This window comes from Perca flavescens, chromosome 11 (genome assembly GCF_004354835.1).
Source record: "Perca flavescens isolate YP-PL-M2 chromosome 11, PFLA_1.0, whole genome shotgun sequence".
Classification (NCBI taxonomy): Eukaryota; Metazoa; Chordata; class Actinopteri; order Perciformes; family Percidae; genus Perca; species Perca flavescens.
In genome coordinates, this window is record NC_041341.1 from 15,857,563 (window position 1) to 15,864,269 (window position 6,707).

The window sequence follows — 6,707 nt, forward strand, 5'->3', positions numbered from 1 at the left end:
TCAGACACATGCATACAAAGGTACATGTATGGAAAACACTTGCTGATTTAGTGACTTTAGTGGCTGAATCGAACACATGAACGCACGTGCACACACACACACACGCACACGCACACACACACACTACTGTCGGAATAACTAAAGCTACATTGATTACTTTGAAAATAAATCTGAGGGGGAAAACAACTACCCATTGTAACACGTTTTTACTTTTTTCTAAATTGTTAGTTTAATCTTTAGGAAATGCCTCATATTTGTGGTTTATCACAGAATACGAGGCAATATGCATTGTATGTACATTTTTCAGCTGCAGTAAGTAACACATACCTTTAAGAAGTATATCTGAAATAGAGATAGTATCAGAGATGGCAAAAGTACTCACTTCCCGTACTCAAGTAGAAGTACAGATACTTGTATTAAAAAATACTCCGGTAAAAGTAGAAGTACTGATTTAACTTCTTTACTCAAGTAAAAGTAACAAAGTACGGGCTTGGAAATGTACTTAAAGTATAAAAGTAAAAGTAGCCTTGCGAATGCCAACCATTTTTTACGCAAAGCTACCTGGACCACACAAATGTTACTACAGTGCAAGCTTCAGAAACTTCAGTGGATATGGAAAAAAGGCTCTTTATATGCCATTGCCTACATTTTAAATGGATGTCTGCCAAATAGGTCTAAAACATCACATATACTGTATGATTATTGTGACAGAGACTGGGACTCCAGGTTAATAAGATTCTGACTGAGTAGCAAGATATGAATGCAATTGTGATTCTGTGAGAATTCAAACATGAATCCTCTAACTTACTTCTGAGAGGTTTGAGACATTAACATTAACATTAGCCCAAAATAAAGTTGATATGAGACAAGACCAAGTAACGTTAACGTTAACTTAAGTGGTCTCGAAAACAAGAACGGCCTTGAGTAACGTTAACGTTAGTACAGCACATGTTACATTTAATCAAGTTACTGAATTTGTTTTTAATATAAAGCTATACATGCAGATATTGTATCAGCTAGTATTAGATTATTTTCAAATAAACTGAACGCTTGCTAACCTTAACGTTACTTGGTTTACTTAACTAAATGCTAGCGAACCAAGGCATCGTCATTGCTAGCAGGAGAACAAATGTAACTGACCATTAACGTAAACTTAATAAAGTTACTGAAACAAACAACAAATAGCTTTTGATAACAACAAAAAGATGCATTTACCTCTATGTACACTACCGGTCAAAAGTTTGGGGTCACTTAGAAATTTCCATTCCACTCCATTCCAGACACAATATCTGCTGAGATCAGTTGTATTGTTTTTTTTAACCAGGGCAGCATTTTTCAGATTACATTATTTGCTTACATAATTGCAAAAGGGTTCTCGACTGTTGTAGAAAGAAGTGGCTGAAGAAACACTTGAAATTCATGCTTTTTGGTCTAAACGTCATACCCAAATTAAAAGTGGTACAGCTCCCATATACTTTGACACTCAGGGGTGTGCCTGATATCATTGGAAAGGTGATTGATGTGGGTTTGTTTGTGTATTTGAGAAGTGTTGTATTTTGTAGTTTTTTGGCTTTTTTATTTGCACTTTTCAAATAGAAATAAAAAAACGCACAGACATATTTGTAGAAAAGAATTCATATAAAATCCATTTTTGAGTCTTTTAGCTTCTGAATTTTTTTTGTAGTAGTAAGCTGAGACGTGACTAATGCTGTGTTGTCTGTCACCTGTCAGATGTGTTTACAGCAGTGTATTTTAATAATTTTACAGATTTATAACTTGGACAGAAATAAAAATCTCCATTCTAGCCTCTGTAACTCTGTGTCAGTAAGGCCTAGAATCACCCTGACACAACTTGAGTGTTTCCTTTCCAATGATATCAGGCACACCCCTAAGTGTCAAAGTATATGGGAGCTGTACCACTTTTAATTTGGGTATGACGTTTAGACCAAAAAGCATGGAATTTCAAGCATTTCTTCAGCCACTTCTGTCTACAACAGTCGAGAACCATTTTGCAATTATGTAAGCACATAATGTAATCTGAAAACTGCTGCCCTGATTAAAAAAAACAATGCAACTGATCTCTGCTGGTATTCTGTCTGGAATGGAAATTTCTAAGTGACCCCAAACTTTTGACCGGTAGTGTACCTCTAAAATGTAATGGTTAATTCTTGAAAGCCAGCAGTTCGTGGTGTTTCGGTTGGCATTATTAATTATTTGAAACTGAAGTAACGAGCCAATTTTGTAAAATGTAAGGAGTAGAAAGTACCGATATTCGTGTTAAAAATGTAAGGAGTAAAAGTTAAAAGTCGGCACAAAAATAAATAGTAAAGTAAAGTAAAAATATCTGAAAAATCTACTTGAGTACAACGTAACAACAAAGTATTTGCATTTTGTTACTTCCCATCTCTGGATAGTATGTAATATATACTGGAAATGTATACCCACACACACACACACACACACACACACACACACACACACACACACACACACACACACACACACACACACACACACACACACACACACACACACACACACACACACACACACACACACACACACACACACACACACAAACTCTAATACTTTGAAGGCTCTTAACCTGACCTGTAACCCTGAAATATCCTCAAATTAACTGTATCAAAGAAATGACAGATTTACTCTCAACCTGCTGCTGTTGGAAAGACAACTGGTCCTCACTTTGGTGAGTGAAGGCCTTACTCTGACCAGAACACATATTACATATTGGCATATTAAATACCAAACAGAAGGTTTGGCTCCTATTTTAAAAGGGCAAAGCAATCTAACTCGCAACCTAAGGTTATTTTGCACATATTTGGGGACACATTTCTGGTGAGAAAGCTGGAGACAACAGTATTTTCTTTTTTACAGTAATCAGTGAGAAGGGAAACAATGATTTACAGGTGACTGACGTGCACTTATCTGTGCCCTATACTGACGCCCAGTGGAGATAGTATTAAGTGCACAAATGTACTGTACTTCCAGGAACAGAACAGATAATCTGTTAATAGACAACAATAATTATCATAGCAACACGATTAATCATATGAATTCCTAGTCACCGACTTTGTTAAATACTGCATGTCCAGCTCATCCGATCTTGAGGTTACTTTATTTGGATTAAACCAGTGAGAGTCCTGCGTTCGCACAGCAGCCTCAGGTTGGAGTCACCATGGAAACTCTTGACCCTGCGGTCACTGTCAGGACCTCGGCTGAATTCTTTAAAGTCCAATCCTCTCCTTACAACCGAGTGTGTTAGAATACCAATAAGGTTCCCCCTGCATCTGTTGACCTTCTCAAGCTGACTGGTCAAGAACAGCTACATGCTGAGACTTCAAATGTTTGCAGGAAATTACATTAATTTCCCTGAACCATAGACCAATAATCTTTTATAACCTTGTGCCACATGATCTTTTGTTTATGTCCTTCAAAGGTGACCATAATGTGTCCATTTCTAGAGGGAACTTAAGACCACAGGTGTGATTGATTCTTGAAATATTTAATAGTACATCTTGTATTTGCTGCTCAAACACAATGGTTCTTTTTCAAGTGTTATCTAATCCCATCAGTGAGAAATAATGTTGTGATTAAATGGTCTGGATGAAATCAAAGAGCAACATGTATTTCCTTCCACAGAAATGTCTTTAAAAAGTCAAAAAAGTCTTAACATGATCGTAGTTTTGAAGTATGTCATTGTATAAGGGGGGGTGGACCGATCAATACCTAAAGTATCAATCCTACCAATATTAAGACTTGTTTTGAGTACCGATAGCAGTGTAAACTTGATAAATACAAAAATCTAGATATGTTCAATCATATTCTGGGCACATGAATATTATGCTAAATTGGTGCATGAAAGTGTATCCGAATGCAGTAAATGAAGTCTTTGATGCTCAAAATTTCCCTGGGAGAGGACACCCAGACCCCTTATTATGATATGCCCCATATCTACTATCGACTATTTTTCTCAAAAGGTGCTGCCAAGCTTTTATCAAATCATCTAACAAGGGAAATTAAAGAAAACTTCTATTTATAGGCCTACTTAACTAACCGTCACTATTAAGTTGAATTGAATTGATTAAACCCACAAATTTTTTTAAATCATGCATAGTGTCAAGCAAGGTTTTGGCTTGCATTAAAACAAATACATGATATGAATTATGAGTTGCACTCAGTTCAGGTACAATATGGATTGTATATGCTGAAGGTAACATATTGTGAAATTAAGGCAATAACAATGGGTAATGTGAGTGTTAGACTATGAGGGAGTGATAGTCTCAGATCTAAGTGTGCTCCTGTCACTGCTGTTGCCAACTTGTTACTTTGTGACCACCAAACCTAGTTTCAGAAGTACTTTCTCACAAAAAATGCAGCTTCCCAGCAGAGGTCCTCATTGTAACAATGTATTACAGTCTTAATAATGACAACCAGTTAATAATATGAATGTTTAATAGGTCTTTAGTATCATTGGTGTCATAAATTAACCTCTTCAGAAATCCCCTGTGTAGCTCCAAAACACAGTCTTTGTAATACTAAGGCTGAAAATGATGGTATCATTATAACAAAGAGTGATTGAGTCCAATACAAATACAATCATAAACTAAGGCCACATAAATTACCACATGTAAAGTTAGTTATATTGTAGTCCAGTATAACGTCACCTTTAACTATGACCTCATATAAATTAATTTACACATTTCCATCAATGTCAACTATTTATGGCAGTTGTTGCACTAAATTGCAACCGACTGTACAGGTGTACCTATAAAGTGGCCACAGTTCAAACACAGTCCATATAACATACAGAACGTGTTATATGGTGTAATAACAATGCTTTATGCCTTATGCATTTGCACCTTCTTTAAATGTGCAACCCCAGTTTGTCACCACTTCTATATAGAAATATGTCAACAAAACAAAAAGATTTAAAAACTATATATTTTTTTATTCCAATGGATTAGATTCAATGTGTATTTATATTGTCTTTCCAAACCTACATAATGGTATGTTATCAATATTGGACTTCCCTCAGGGGGGCATCCTGAAAAGCCTACTGCTGTGGATATATTGGAGTTCCCCTTGTGCCTTGTTCAAATGCGTCATACAATTACAGATAGGGAATGTAAAAACAGGCAGAGGGTGTGTATGGGGGAGAAAGTAGAAGTGGACAATTTAAGCATGAGTGACTATTTGGCTGCTCCTCTGAACATTACACTTTCTTACACCCTTGTGAACATCAGCCCACAGTCGGCACACAGAGATGAAGAAACACAGTCTCTCTCACACACACACACACACACACACACACACACACACACACACACACACACACACACACACACACACACACACACACACACACACACACACACACACACACACACACACACACACACACACACACATCATGAAAAACTCTGAATCATCTGGCATATTACTCACAGGTTACAGGCTAAAAACGGTGTTTGTTGCTACATGTTACTATTGGTTACTCTGGCAGTTGCATCACATTCAAGCTCTTTGGCACGTGAGGGTATTGCAGAACAATAATAAGTGTCTATAATGCACTGCTTGGCGTTCAAGGAATGTGCATTTGAAGCCTGGGCATAATGATGTTAATCAGACAAAATCAACTGCACAACCTCACTTATATAACTACGGATTGTGTTGCCTTTTAACATCCCATATTTGTAGATTATATTGTGTCAGATTTGGCTGTACAGCTCACAGCTGAAAGGACAACACATTAATGGAATAATAATAAATGGTGCGTGGGACAATAGGTTTATTAGCTCACAAAGATCTTTATAAAAACAGCTGAGTTCCAGGAACCCACAGGAGTCCTTACATAAGTCCCCGTGAACAACCAACAACACACTGGTGATGTTGATTTTACTGCTATGTTATTCACCAGAGATGAAAAGTAGCAACGCATATTTAAACAAGCACTGTACTTCGATTTTATAAGACTATATACTTTTACTTGTCTACTTTTGCTCCTTTGCATTTATCTGATGGCTGGATTCACTATTTATTTTGCAGATTTTATATACTATATTGTAAGATTTTTATTGTAAGGAGCTCAAAGTACGCAGATAAGATGAGAAAGGATGGGAACATATTGCATTGCAAATGCTCATTGTCTGTACACAATAAAATAATGATACTTTAGTATAAATATATACTATATAATATATCTATGCAATATAGGCCTACCATACTATTTATATATTTACTATGTGTCACATAATTAGTTTTAGAACATCTCAGCCTCTGTCTTGTGTGATTAAAGGTCCCATGGCATGACAATTTCACTTTATGAGGTTTTTTAACATTAATATGAGTTCCCCCAGCCTGCCTATGGTCCCCCAGTGGCTAGAAATGGCGATAGGTGTAAACCGAGCCCTGGGTATCCTGCTCTGCCTTTGAGAAAATGAAAGCTCAGATGGGCCAATCTGGAATCAAGGTTACCTCCCCTTTCTCTGCTTTGCCTGCCCAGAAAATTTGGCACGCCCATGAGAAAGAGAGAGACATCATGGCTTGCAAAGTCTGACAAGCAAACAAGCAAAGTGGCAGTTGGTCAAGGCTGTCGGCACACGATCCGTGCTGCCTGCACGATCCGTTCTGCGCATGCACAGATGATAATCCTGTTGTAGAGATTTACAACACTGCACGATCTGTTC